Source organism: Tamandua tetradactyla, chromosome 21 (assembly GCF_023851605.1).
Source record: "Tamandua tetradactyla isolate mTamTet1 chromosome 21, mTamTet1.pri, whole genome shotgun sequence".
Lineage (NCBI taxonomy): Eukaryota > Metazoa > Chordata > Mammalia > Pilosa > Myrmecophagidae > Tamandua > Tamandua tetradactyla.
The window spans coordinates 42,535,572-42,551,313 of record NC_135347.1 but is presented as its reverse complement, the minus strand read 5'-3'; the positions used below and the strand labels follow the sequence as shown (position 1 = coordinate 42,551,313).

General features: G+C 38.1%; 1 long non-coding RNA gene across 2 annotated transcripts in view; it reads left to right on the top strand.

Moving 5' to 3' along the window:
- Nucleotides 1-11,409, top strand: part of LOC143665349 (uncharacterized) — an 81,518-nt gene extending 70,109 nt beyond the window's left edge. For both annotated transcript variants that reach the window (XR_013166898.1, XR_013166897.1), the window contains exons 4-5: nt 6,228-6,287; nt 11,171-11,409. This is a non-coding gene — a long non-coding RNA (uncharacterized LOC143665349). The remainder of the gene's footprint in view (nt 1-6,227; nt 6,288-11,170) is intronic.
- Nucleotides 11,410-15,742: the final 4,333 nt, after the last annotated feature.

Below are 15,742 nucleotides of genomic sequence, written 5' to 3'. Positions count from 1 at the left end.
CTTGAAGTTCTTCAAAATAGCAGCCTTCCCCTGCCTAGGGGATTTAGCATGTATTATCACCTCTCTCTGTAAAGTTCTGCTACCTGTACTCCCCTTCCTTTGTTTAGTCAACTTTTCTTTTTCTTTATCAACTAAAATATCATATGTTAAGGTAAGCATTCCATAATCCTGCCCCATGTTCTAGACTACTTACTCCATCTCATGATATACCATACTTCTCTTTGCAGAACTTATCATAGCCATAATTAAATGGTCAAATGTGCAATTTAGTTACTTAAAATCTAGCTTCCCTGCTAGAAAACAGATTTCTTGAGGTTGGGCAAGAAGTGAATTTGGTTCACCATTGTACTCCCAATGCTTAGCACAGTACTTTGCACACAGTGGATTTCAATAAATATCTGTTGAACATATCAAATAAGAAACCCAGAATAGCTATCCATAATTTCCATCATCATATCATCTCCAATGGCCATGTTTCAAGAACATAAATAATCTGGCCCTATGCCTCTGTTTTAGTTTGCTAATACTGCCAGAATGCAATATATGAGAAATAGAATGGCTTTATAAAGGGGATTTATTAAATTACAAGGGCTTTAATTCTAAGGCCTTTAAAATGTCCAAACTAAAGCATCCAGAGACAGATACCTCAACTCCAAAGAAAGGCCTAATGACGTCTGGGATTTCTCTGTCAGCTGGGAAGGCATGTGACTGATGTCTGAGGCCCTTACTTAGCTTCTCTGGGGCAAAATTCTGGGTTCTGGCTTGCTTAGAATCTTATGGGAAGGCACATGGTGATGTCTGCTGGCCCTTTGCTCCAGGGTTTCATTGCTCTCAGCTCCAGTTCCAGTGGCCTCCTCTCTGGACTTCTGTCTCCAAGCATCTCTAAACATCTGCGTCTGAGCTTTCTCCAAAATGTCCCTCTCTTAAAAGGACTCCAGTATACTAATCAAGACCCACCTTGAATGGGCAGGGTCACATTTCCATCTAATCAAAGGTCACACACAATCTAATCAAGAGGTCCCACTCTCCAATATTGGATCAGGATTAAAACAACATGGCTACCTCCACAAGACTGGATTAGGGTCAAAAGAACTTGACTTTTCTGGAGTATGTAACAGTTTCAAAGAGCACACCCACCTACGTACAATCTCACTCTTAAAGACACACTTTGTTCCTTCATGCATCCAGGTCATCACCCATCTTTTTGGTTTTCTGGCCCAGAAGGCTCTCCCCTGTTTCCCTCTGCTTTGATTATACAACTCTTTCACATCTCAAATTCAAAGCTGCAAATATCACTTTCTCTACTAATCCCTCCTGACTTTTCACAGATTTATCTTTATTGTGAATTCCGATAATATTACTAATATGTATCCTGCAATTTAGCATCTCGTATTGTCTTATATTTATATTGCTCACTAATTGTTCATATTTATTAACCTAGTCTCCTCAATCAGATCTTAGGTTTCTTAAAGTTAGCATTATTTCTTATACTTTTTCTAAAGCTTTCTCTCTTTGGTTCCCAAACTTATACTCTCAAACACATAAATTAATATTCCTTAGCCTAGTATATTCTTATTAGGTACTCAATAAATACTTGCTGGTTAATAGATTTTCTATTAGCCCAGAAATTCTTAATTGATTCCTCATATTTAACTCTGCTTTTAATGTAGTAAAAAGTAGTGTGGCCACTTGTACAGTGGAAACTTCTTTTATAATTAAAAGCCAAAATCATGAAAATGAAAATGATGCAGATAAAATACTTAATCTGAATTCTCTGCTTTGCTTTACAATAACTGTAGACAGTATCAGTTTGGATTCAGATTTTACCACATTCCACAGTCAGTTATGACGTTCCAGGAAGATGACTTGCAAAGCCATTAAATCTCTCAGAGTGTCATTTGGTGCCTTTTTGCTATCCAAAATCCACTGTGGCTTCCCAGAATACATTAGCAGACCAAAATAATACCTTACTAGTCTGAAAGTGTTAATGGGATCAATCAAACCCTTAACCCAACTCCCAAATTAAGCACATTCTTTCTTACTGATACCTAAACAGGAAAGGACTACACTTTCTGATGATTCATTTTCCTTCTACCTGGACTTGTGAACATATTTGCTTTTTGTTTATTAACGCGGCAATCTACTCTTTGGTTATATTCTAAAAACCTTAGAACCTTATTTGGGGAATATAATAGGATTCTAATAAATACGCCATTAATTTGAGTTTCCCATCTAACATATGCTATTTTGAACCCATGTTTTGTGTAAATGGAAAACAAAACAACTCTACTGTTCATACAAAATCAGATATTATAAATTCTGCTTTAAAATATAATCAATCATTTACATTCTCCATGTACCTCTTAGGCTACATGCAGGTTACACTAAGAAAGGCTAATTTTTAAGTCATTGGAGTACTGTGTAGCATGTAAACCATATCTATTCATAATTCCCTAGTTTTCTAAAGGAACTAATGGAGCTTTCAAAAATGGTCCTGACTTAGTCAAGTTGAAATTTAGGCTCAGGGAGACTCTCACTCACATTTATTTCTTCTATCAGATAAAATTGTAAGCATTTCAGGCCATTTACAAACAGCATGCATCTATGAATTAAACTGTTTAATTAAACTGTTTAATCACAGTGAAATAAAAATATTAAAATTATTTGCAAAATTTTTGTTTGTAATACATTGCTAATAATTCTGTGTTCTAGAATTCAATTCCCATGTGTTCAATTAACTTGGCCTTGTTCCTAGGCCACTTACTGTTCCCTGTACACGGGGATGTCAAACATATATGTTATTTTCCTACAAATGGGCTTTGAAAGCTAGCTTGCAGTCACTCATCCACCCCCAAACCAAGAAAAAAAAAAGAAGGCCTTAGATAAAGAAGGGTAACCTCCTCAACAAAACTGGGCAGCTTCCAGAGCGTTCCAATATTGGGGGAAGCAGTCTGAATCAATCCCTTAGATCTATAAAGCAACATTATATTTTGGAGTGTGTGTGTGTGTGTGTGTGTGTGTGTGTGTGTGTGTGTGTGTGTGCAGAGGAAGGAGTCAGGGGGGACGATAAATAACATAATATTGGTTATGAGGAGGATAGAATAAGAAATCGAGTCAAAAGAACCATTTCAAATTAAAGAATGTGCCACACAAAAGACTCATCATCAGGGTTATACTTTTCTTACACAGTAGACAATATACAAATAATACACTGTTGAAGTAGTTAGCTACCTAGCTGAACTAGATAGATATTGATTCATATCTACACTTTTAATTGAAGCAATCATTCCAAGACCACACATCCCACAGTATATTCACTGGCCCAGAGTGAACAAAGGAAATAGTATCACATTTTCAAAATGATAGATTAACATAAAAGAAAAATTTTATATGTTTAATAATTAGGCAATTTTATTAAAGATGTGTTTATAAGCCAATTACTAAAGATAATTAACAGAAATAGTAACTGCTTTAAATGGACCTTTAAAGTATCTGTTTATCAGTTTCACTTAAGAATGCATATATATCACACATGTTCATCTGCCCTGAAGTGTAACTATGCAAATTCCAACTAAATTCCTCATGTAAATAAATACACATGAAGCAAAATAGTCCAATGAGTATAAATATTTATAATAAAGAGCAAATGCTACATAAATAGCCTATTTCTATTTTATATATGGCTTTTACCCTTCTAATAACCTGGGGTTTTTTTGACCAATTGTCTGCTCACATAAATGTCGTAGATGACATAAACTTCCCCTGAAAATAATTCATTATTTATGTTGCATGTTAATTAATACTCCAGAAAAGAATGTTGTATTTCAAAATGCATAAGTAAAGCCCAGTTTTACTTTAATGTATCTATATGCATGTGTCTATATGCTTTCATAAGTACTCCACTGTATTAGAAAATCATACCCTCTGAAAGTCATTTAAATTGGTAGAAACGCTTTTTCAGAACCATACCATTAATTTTTGATCATGACAGGTATGTGTAGATTAGAGAATTAATGAAAAGCAAAGCAAAGCATCTTAAACTAACAGGTTTTAATATTATCAATTTGATTTTTCAAGAAATACATGCCATTTATTTTCAAAATGGAATGATAGTAATACTTTCTAGAGACTATCAATAGTATTTAAAATAAGACACTCATAACTTTCAAATACTGCTTTTACTAGTCATCCCTTGTCATTAAATGTAACTGTATATTCAAGAGCTTTCTAATAATAACCTTTAATTAAACCAAGGGCTGTTAGAGGGTTTCCGTTGCCCTTTGAAGTTCTTAATTATTACTTGTATCCAGCCTTTTATGGCACACTTAAGGTTAAATTAAATAATTTAAATATACCTTGAAGAGAAATATGAAGACTTTTCCCTGTTTTAATTAAATCTCTGAATTTCAGGATTTGAAAATAATAACATATGTTGTGATTTTTTTCATGGCCGAATGGTAAAATGCTCGCTATGTTAAACAACAACAAAAAAAAATGGTAGCTTTTTATGGAACTAATCGCTAAGCAGATGCATGTAAATGAGCTATTTTCTATGCATGGCTTCCAAAAGTGCTAATTAAATAGTTGGTATTCAAGGCTATGCTCGCTCATTGTTTAGTGACACACAAATCCAGCGATGTGTGCCAGCAGACATTTTAAGTTGAATGTTTTCTCCTCTACGGCCTTTGTCATGAAATGGTGGCACCATGATGAGAACACTAGTGTAAGCAAAACATTGAAATATGCTTTAATAATGTTTTAACCATGTAGTGACACTAGTCTAGTTTTCTAATGAATTTTTAATTTCTTTTTTCTTATAAGGGTGGTATGAGTTATTGCTGATGCATATTAAATCATATACATGAGTCATTTTCTCCAAATTTGCATAAAATGGCTAAATGCTAATGCACCAAATGGGGCTTACTATATGTGGTACAGCAAATATCCCCTAGAAGATTTCCTGCAATCAATCTCCTATATTTCATTAACAACCAGATAAGGTGTGGTCTGCAGAATAAAAAAGAAAAGAACGTAGCTCTTGAACTTATGAGGCTGCAGATGATATTCTACGTGGTGATTAGAGTGGATTGTGCAATTAGAATTTATGCAGGTAAAACACACAAGCGCTTCCTTTAAAGGCGCAGTGCCACAAGAGTTCTGAATACAGCCCTGCAATGTTAAACAATGAAAAGGCACCATTCAGTTACTGTGAATTTCTATATCTATAATTAAATGAAGGAAAGCCATACTTTACATTTACTATCACTTGATGGGTATAACCCCTAGCCAAATTTAAAACTCAAGATTACAATTTCCCTCCTATGCTTATAAAAGAGCTTTAAAAGGTAACCATGAGTGAGATGTTTTTGTGTGGTAACTTTTCCTTTGTCAAGTAATGGTGAGGAATTTTCTGGATTAACATTTAACATTTGAACATGGTTTCCTCTATCACCAAAACCTCCTTACTGAACTGGGATTTAAGATCACATGCCATACAAATGGGGTCAGGATAATTTTTTTGTTGGGCTAAACCAGAGAGATTTGTTTGAAAGACAAAACTTGATGCTTATTCCACTCATCACCCATTTCTCACCTCCCCACATTTTCGCCATCTGGAAAATTTTCTAACCTGGTACAGAAAAAATGGGGGGTAGGGGGGCAGATAGCTATTTAAAAATAAATGTATGCTTTGCCCTACAGTTATTTTGAATTAGTCTTGATAAATAATTAAGTAATGCATAATATATTATTTAGATGCCATGGTCTTAAGAATTTGAGTGGTATTTCAAGTACAATTATAGTCATTTATTTATCAGTAGAAAATTTACATAATCACACTTCAAAATCCAGTGGACTGGAGAGATATCAGAAAGACACCCATGAATGTGGTAATGACTCTGAGCATTAGATTAAGTTAATAATGTAGTGATGCACATGATATTCTAATATCTAGCACTGCTTTATTTGATCACCTTAAATGATAAAAGCATAAATATTTTTCCCTTTTCAAATTGCATTTTATGTGGAAGGAAAATGCAATAAGATAGCATAAGATGCAATTTGAAAATTCAAAATTGAATTAGACAATCCCTAATAAAATGGAACTAGTTAAGTATAACTTTTAAATGAATCAAAATTTCTACTTCCAACTGCTAAGAAAATATTTTTGTCTTAATAAGTACTGGTTAACAAAGATGTTGTTCACTTCATGTTTTTTGAATTGACAGTTTAGACCTTAAGGCTGAAGTCCAGAAAAATGACAGAAATTCAAGTCCTCTCTCCTGTCGGTGAGTACAGCATTCAAAAGGAGGGATTACCTATTGGAGAGGTAACACACTTTCTGTTAGCTCACTCATGCCATGGATTTTTCCTTAGGAGCTAGTCCATCTGAGACAAATTTGGCAGAAATATATGCAGTATTTGTCACTGTTCTGGTTGAATCACTGGAATCCCTTGTCATATCTGCAAACTCAGATTTCAGACTATAATTGAGCATGGGTCTTCAGTGTGAAAATCTAAGCTACTCAGCAATTTCCAATTTTATTTGGAGACAGTTAAACTTTTTATTTTGTATATTAACTTAAGTATCTCCAGATTGTCTTAAGAGTTACTTTATAAAACAATGCAAATGTGAATTCATCAATTAATTCCTATTTCCTTGCTGTATTGGTATTTTACTGCCAGAACCACTCAAGAGGCATATACACAAACCCTAAAGGTGAAGACCTATCAAATTAATTTTTCTTTCATTCTTTCAAATGCACATGTCATGATTTAGTCATAGTGATGACCTCATATTTAAAGCTCCTTAAGTTTTCAAGCTATTCCAAAAAACTATTCAACACTCTCAACTTCAGATTCTTAAAGTCAACCAAAGCTAATTTAACTTTGTATGTATATCATACATTTTTAGGGTAATTCAATACATCAAAATGTTTTATATTGAGTAACTACTATCTACAAACTATGTGCTTTCTAAAAAGAAGGTCTAAAATCCATCATTTGAGTTCCTCCCAAGATTGTCAAATTCATGCAACAGTTTCAGGTAGCTTCCTAATCCTCACTGAATTAAAAATAAGGACTAAGTACACTTCTATTATTACTATATAAGAGACCTAGCCCTGACAGGACGTAAGTCTATGGATTCTGAATTTCAATGATATTAAATCTATTACTGTCTTCATGAAGGCATTACTTCCAAATAAATTATAGGGAGTTTTTTTATTAGACAAGCATTGATAAATACATAAATTAATTATATATGAAGTATTTATTCAGTGAAAATGTTTCTTAATTATTCTTGTTAGAAATTCCTTCATTTCAGTAAATTTCACTCATATCTATGTGTGTGGTATATATTTATGTAGTTGGATGGATAGATAGATTTTTTTTTCCCTTAAAGACAAAGATTTATGAGACACTCTGGATAATATTCTAGAAATAATTTTTTGTGGCCTGATTCAGACAAAGTGCTTATTGTTTTTTTAATACACATTCCTTTTTCCAAGTGATTCCTTAACCAACCATTTATACAAATTACTAATGTGATTAGCATCTATAATTATTTCTAATCTCCTCACTAGCTATTAATGATATAAGACATAAACATTTTACCCTTGTCACGTTTGAATTTAAAACCAAAACATAAAAAAGAAAAAATACCAGGAGCTAGTTTGCAGTTGAAATTCTCCTGATAGCTTGTTTTCCCAGGACCAGTGACTATTAGAGAAAGTCATAGTACACAAGAAATCCGTCAGGAAGCTACTTAGCGAGAGAACCAAATGAATATTGTTAGGTGAGTGTTTTAATAACGCAGCATTTTCGAAGCATTTTCCCAAGATTATTTCTAATTGGCCTTGTCATAAAGTAATCGCAAAATGCCTTAAAACAGTAATCAGTTTGAAACCAGCTAAGCAAGCCTATGACAGGAAGTTAGTAATATGCTTGGAACTTTACCTGTGAAGTACTGAGCTCGACTACTTTCTGTAAAAGAACTGAAAGCAAAATACCTTTGTAATGCAAACTGACCAGTAGCAAAAAGCCACCACCTATGAAACACCGCAATCTCACCTGAGCTTGCAACAGTCGTTGGTGCACCCTTTGGTTAATGGAAGCAAAACTATTTTACATGTAGGCAAGTGCCCTTCACGGTCACTAGAGCCCACCCTACCGGCTGTGGCACGTCCCAGTACACCCAGCAGCCTGGGTCGGGTGCTCGCTGCCCACCAGCGGCTGGGTCGCTCGCCGCCTCCCAGGCCAAGTGACCACCGCCTGAAGCAAGGACTAGGCCGGCTCCTCCTGTTTGCTCCCTCCCTCGGTTCCTTCAAGACCCTCTTCTTTTCCATCCTCAGCCGAGGGCCGCAGCGCCGGACCTGTGCTGGGCGAGGTGGATTTAGCCCGGTTAGAGTTAAGATGGTATCATTAGCTGTGCACAGCGTGACTTCTCGCTAATCCTCTCTGCAACTTACAACAAGTTTAAATGTCCATGCATGATGTTATTAACTGGCTTTAGTAAGTGCTTAAGACCCAGAGCTCTTTTTAAAGTAAGCTCTGAACAAGTTCTACTGTATCCACCCAACAAGGAGATTAATATTCCCAAGAAATCTGATGTGGGGGAAGATGCCCCACGAGCCCCTAATGGGCAAAGTAGATAGAAGTGGGGGTGGAAGTTACTCCAGACAAGGCAGGGCCCAGGGCGGCGTGGGCTCACTACCCCGGGTCCGGATTCACAAACCTTTCTCATCTAAGACCTTCCCCAAGGGACCACTTCCAGGAGCAACTTTTCGCCAGTTAAAAACTGGGCGGGGGTGGGGGCGGGGTGGAGTGGGCGGGTATCTTTATCAATAATATTGATCATATCCAGGGAAGAAACAAGAGCACAGCTAGAGAAACTGAGGGTCAGTAAAATTAAGTCCCTTAGTCACAAGTAGTCTGCCAGCCTCGGGAAGGGGCCTTGAGGCAGCGGGTGGCCACCGGGAGATGTCTGCTTTCCGCGCAGCTCCTTGCACGACTAACCCTAGACAGCATCCTCAATCCCCACGCCTAACGCAGGTATTCTGAAACCACCGCAGACCGAGCTGGCACAGAGGCAGGGGCGGAGGTCTCTGTGACCCGCCGAGCCGCAGGCAAATAAAAAACGCAGAACTCATCACCAGCCCTCGCGGACGCAACCCAGCGTGCCAGGGAGAGGGGAGGCAGGCTGCTCGACGCCGCGCAGGTCCCCGAGTCCAGCTGCCTCTTGGACGCCAAGGGCGGGTGCGGGGACTTGGATTCGCCCAAATTGGGGAGGCTCCATCAGCTACCCGGCCGCAGGGCGCCGCCCCCCTCAGCCCTCCCCCCACCCCCGACGATTCCCCCCACCCCCCCACTTCCACCCCGCAGCCGGGCGCCAGACCCCGAGCGCGCGCGCCGGCGCACCAGCTTGGGCAACTCGGCCGGCCCGTCTCCCGGGAAACACCAATCACACGCCTGCTTTCAAGCGAGGGCCGCGAGCGGCCGCTGGGGAGGGAGGACTCCGGCTGCTGGCGGTCACCCCGAGGCGCTGGGCTGCCTCGCCGCTGCCACTGCCTGGCCAGCCACTTCTGCAGCCAGTCAGGCTCTGCTGGCTCCCGGGCGCGCCGCCCACGAGAAGCACCTTGCATTGCCGCAGCCGAGCCTGGTTATTTTTAGATCGCCAGAATACTTTGTGCCGGCGTTGAGCTAAAACCGAGTCAAAACACCAAGCCTAGGGATGTCTTCTCTGAACAAATATGGCTCAGAACTCCATATGTCTCCCTAAGTAAAGTCGATTATCTACACTTTTTAAAGCCCTGCCCCCTGTGATCTGGCAGTTGGCTGCAAAGCGGAAAGCCGCGTGCTCCCACCTCAAAGATGGTCTTCACCTTTCTAAGGAAGTGCATTAACTCTCACGGGCCCTGATAGAAAGCAGGCAGATGCTCCTTACCAGCAATCACAACGACATACTTTTCATTCCCATGCACCATCTTTGGAATTAATTCCACAAGTCGAAGCATTCCCAGAAAAGGGGGGCGGGGGGGGCGGGGAATGGGTTCTCTAAGCAAATGGTAATGGAGGGCTCTGATTTCTCTACTTGGTTGTTTAACTTGTGCTGAGAAACCCATCAACGGAAAAACCGGATAACAAAGCCGTCCATTAAAATTCGGAGACACTAAAGAACTGCCTCACATGCTTAATTGCTGTAGGACTAGTTTAACTGTCTCGAAGCACTAACCTTAGGAAAAAAAAAAGTATTGCAGATATCTTTTTACTCAGTAACTTTGATTCTAATTTCTAATTAGTTGGTCCTTAGTCTCAAAGGACCCCTTTTCCCCTGTTAACCATTTCACCACCCCTACTCCCAATACCATGCAAATGCAACATCATATGTATGGTGTGTTTTACTAACTCTAGCTAATTAGGGAAAAGATAATTTGCGGCAAGACAGAGTGGGGAATGGGGTATTGATATTCCTAAGCCACAATGGCATTTCCAGAGGAACAGATCCATGGAGAAAAACTAGCACATAGTTGCACACTGTCTTTCGTTCATTTTCTGGCCACATTGGAAAATAAAACACTTGGTTTCATTTCTCTGTTTTCCAAAAGTCAAAACCATTAAAATGCTAAAATGTCCTGAAGCATCTATATGTAATCTGTGAATAGGAAGACTGTTCATGGACCTGAGATGCACTCATCCTTCTCTCTTTTTATTTAAGCTGTTTCTTTTTCATCAAAAACAAAATCAGGATTTCATGTTTTTCCAAATAGGAAAATCATTTTAATTTTAAATTAAACAAGGAGCACTAATGTTAGAAAATTTCTATTTAAGAAGAAGATTTAAAGAAAGCTACTATGGAAAAATATTCATTTTGAATATAAATAATACATTTGTCTCATTACACTATGCATATTAATGGTAACTTCAGTAGGGAGCTGATAGTGGTGAATACACTAATTCACATCCTGCAAGGATACTGCAAAAGTCTTCCTGTATATCTTTTTTATCTCTCCAATTTCCATTTTTGTTGTTGTTTGAATTTTTCTGTATGGTGTTTTTATGTTATACCCTTTTATAATTCCATTGTTGGGTGACATTTTAGAGTTAATTTTCTGGTATCATAAAGTAGGACAAGGAAAATAAGTTGGTTATATCTTTATATTTACTTTTACAGGTATCATTTTAACGGCCTATTTCTACGTATTTCATGAAAAGATTCTAGATGTCAAAACCTGCAGTTAATGCTCCTGTTTGGAAATACACAAAATAATACCTTTGACGTTGGCAACTCAGATGTATTATTCAGCAAAACAGCAATTACTCATTGTTTTGCACTTACATGTTAACTATGCGACACTTGGTGACACAATAACAAAATTGCAAAGTCAATTATATTAAAAATAGACATCCTAATAAAACATACACAACCAACCACTTTTGCTCTTTTTGAACTGTCTTCTTTTCTTTTTCTGTTTGCAGTCAAATAGATTTTGTGAATGTTAGACTTAAATAAAATAACTGATTTGCACTCATTATGAGGGGGGAAACAAGTTAGAAAATGGAGGGGAGCTCTAATATAAAGGAGAAGATGTATTTTTGAGTACACCAGCATGCACCAAGGGAGGTGCCAGAACCCTCTGGTATATTTTTGGAAATGTGCATTTACACTGTTCTTTTGCAATGTCAATCATAGTGGCAAACTTTGAAAGAGCAATGTCTGTCAAAATTTAAGCTAGATTCGCACTGACAATTCTAAGCAAAATTATAGCAATAAGTCCCAAGTAGACACTGTTTATATTTAAGAAAAGTGGGTTTGGGGTGAACCTAGGTGTTTTTGTTTTATTTTAATTGCACAAGAAGCGCTTTTGTAACTTGAACTTCCCAGAAATGAATTCCACTTCCCAGGCCAGCCTACAGCCTGAATTGAAATTCCCATCAGAATGTTAAAATGTTTGACTGGATAAAATAACTTCCAAATGAACTCTCTATTTTTGTTGTTGTTGTTGTTGTTGTTATTGTGTTTTGTATTTTCTGCAATGTAGCTCCTCGCAATGATATTAGTTCTAGTGTGGGAAAATATTATAATTGAGATCTGGTAAGTTATTTGCAGACTTCAAGTTTTTCTTTACACTGTGCTGACATTTAGTACAGCCCTGGTGAGGAAAACAATACTACCATTCATAGCTCTAGACGTAGATTTCAATCGACTTAAGAGGGCACAATGAAACTTGGTCATTCACTGGTTACCCATATTGTGTTCTCAAATTTTCTCTCAGCAAAAGTATAATGACTCAGTATTGTATGGTTGCATAGACAAGAGCTCCGAACAAGAGACACTAGTTTTGTCTGACGGTGTGAGAAAGTCGTGAAGGGATCTTTTCTTCCAGATGGTGTTAAATTCAGCTGCCTTTTTAACATTGGCCTTGCACAGCAATCTGCTGCTCCCCTTTCACAAAGACTGCGCTTGGTTCCCACTAGTTAACATGCATACTCACGCAACCTGCAACTTCAGTCCAACTGTTTTACAATGCAGTGGTATGCTAAATAAACTTGATCTGGTTTCTGCCAATGTTAAAACTAGCTTTCAAAGAACTACTTAACTGATATTTACACTTCTTTTGACTTAAATGTACATGCCTTTGGAATATTTCAGATTTCAAAGAAATATCACCTTATTATAAGGTCATTGTAGAGATTATCTCAGACACACCCTCAGACCCAAGCTCAGACGCAGTACCTCTCTTCAACACACACAAATAAAACAAAATGTCAGAAGTTTGATGTGTAATAGAAAAAAAAGAAAAATTGGGACATGTTGCAGCAAGAGCAGTGGAACAGCAAAAAATAAAATGAAAATAATAACATTGAAATGCATTTTTATTGATCGAGAAGTCATGTAACATTACTGTGATACAAAGCAAGTTTGATATGACAATGGCAAACACATAATTATAATATTGTTTATTTTCCTTAGATGTTATATTTAACACATTTACATAAAAGACCAAGATGTAGGCAAAAGCTTCAGTAATTTGACTCCATTGAGTGCTTTCAATAAACAATAGGTTTCCCCAGCAAACATCTTATTGCCTTAATTGAACCTCCTTGAGAAAGAAAACCACACACTTTGTAATGTAAATGTTAATTGTAGTAGACAATGATTCTAGGTAAATAGCACCCCTGGACATGAAGTAAATGAAAGGAACACAGGCACTTAACAATGAAAGGTTGTTTGCACAAACAGTGCTTCAAACGTAAATAAACAAGGTCCTTCTCAATGGTCACTGCAGCAGTAAAACTTTGGCACGTGTTCCTCGGCCAAATTGGAATTTTCGTTAATGAAGTCTCAGAGTTTCTAACTGAAACAGTGGCTTCACAGGCTTCTGCAGTCTTAAGTCTGATAATGAGTTGAAGCTACAAAGGAAAATACTCTGCTTTTGAAGAAATATTGTATATTTGGGATTGTAAGTAATCAAGGCCACGTGGAAAGTAGCAGGCCACTTGGGGACATTTTCTTATTGCAATGTTTGTATTTATTTTTAAATACCTATACAAATGTTTGCTTGGTGACCTGTGTAAAAATGTAAGGACTTTTACAAAAAGATTACAATGGAGACCTCCAGAACATGACAGTTTTCTGCTAAGCATAGTCATTTTTAGGTGTAATAAAAAGGGTCGTGTAGAATGGATCCAGCTGGGATTATTCCAAAATAATTTCTTATCATATCATTATTGCATCAACTTTCTACAGGTTCATGATTTTATAGATTTACTTCCAGTCTATGTATACTAGCATAATTGGGCCAAGTTCCTAGCTGGATCATGCTAAGAGGTAAACAACCTGAGGAAGGCATACTAATGACCGTTATATAGAGATATTTCTTTTAAAATATCATCCACCAAAAGCAAAACAAAACAAAACAAAAGCCGTGGTCACAGGCCATACGTTTGGACTGAGAATTTGACATAAGAGGCAGGCAGTCATGGGACTTTGTTAGAATCCCCTTCTATGAGCTTTCCTTAAAATATAGGCTATCTTAACCAGAGAAGAAAGCCAAACTTAATTATGGCCAGATTAAACAGCAGTTATAAAATTAACAGAAACAGACAGTATGCATGCAGCAGCTACGGACCAGTTGGTGTTGCCATTTGGAAGGCTGCAGATGGCTCTGGGTGGGAATGCCTCTACTTTCTTAAGCGATGGAGATGAGTATAGTGTGTGCACTTGATGTTTTTTTCATGCCCCCACCCCCCAACAGGGCTGGCTGTCATAGGCTGCCGGGCCCCGCTTTACCACTTGCCCCCGAGCGTGGGAATCGGAGCGTCCTGCCGTTCACATCTCCTGCATTCCGTTTAGCGGAATCAATTAGGCAAGACAGACCCTCAGATTCCCCACCCCCTTTCCATTTTTGTCAGGTCTATATACGTCCTAATTATTTCAGTTTGGGATGCCAGAGCTGTTTCCTGGATAGACCTGATCATCCTTAAACAAAAAGAGAGGAGGCGCGCACGTGGGTTGTGGCGTAAATGTCACTTTCATTTCCAATGCTAGGCGCAGAGTAAGACAGAACATTTTTTTAGCACTTTGACAAGAGGGGAGGCGATCTCGTCTCCATCATGTCTTTCTGCTTCAGTAGCTTCCTCAAGGAAACCTTCTTGGAACAGAGAAGCATCTGTCCTTGTATTTTGAATAGAAGAATAAAAATCAGCCTTTGCTTTTTTTTTTTTTTTTTGCATTTCCCCTGCTAGCTCTGAGTTCTCAGTAGATAGAAAAGTATTAACCTCTCAGTATAATTTTTGTAAGTCTGATTTCATATCATTTGAAACACAGCCCAAATAAATGTAAAGTAGTTTCCAAGCACCAATCTTCAAATTTTTCCGGGGGCGGGGGAGGGGGCGGGGAGAGGAAAGAGGGAGGGCCTCCGAAGGGAAGTGTCTGAGTCTACATATTATAGAATCATTTTTTAAACTAGGTACCAGACATCTCTACAACAGCTTAGTAAAAAAAAAAAAAAAGAAAAGAAAGAAAAGAAAAACACAACTTCCTTACATATAAACTTTTGCCTTAGAACAGACTGCACCTGCATCTTTGCACTATACAATTCTCCTTTGCAGTATTAACGACCCTTCTCAAAGCATCGCACCTTTATATTTCAGCATATATACGTCAATTTCCTCTTATCCCACTTTTAATCGTAAGGGAAAACAAACAAACAAAAACAAAGTTAGATTCAATAAGTATTCCTGACCTTTCTGGTTTTTACTGTCTCTTGGTTGTAGTCTTTCAATCTCACACGCTCCCCGGCGATCTTGAAGGAGTTTTTACTTTCGGTTATCTAGCTTTATGAAGGCCAATACACTCATACAGCTAGATAACCAAAGATAACAACTCGCTTCCCTCACACGCCTCTGTCTTCTTCCTGCCAGACTCCAGATCCGATCCTTTCTGGCTGCACCGAAGGTAGTCCTCAAGGAAACTTGGCCGCGCTCGAGATTCCTCCTTTTATGTAAATATGACCTGGTTTCTGTTTGTGTGTGAGAGGCTAAAAACATCCAGTAGAGATCTGTTGCCTCCAAAGTTTATTCCGAACTTTTTTTTTTCCTTTCAGCAAGTAATCTCCGGCAGCGTTAGCCAACAATTCATCTATTAATATCAGAAAATAAAACCGGCTATTAAGGTGCAGCAAGCTGTTACGATTGAGCAGCAGCATCCGTCCCTTCACAGGCCTCTATTTGCATTGTAAAT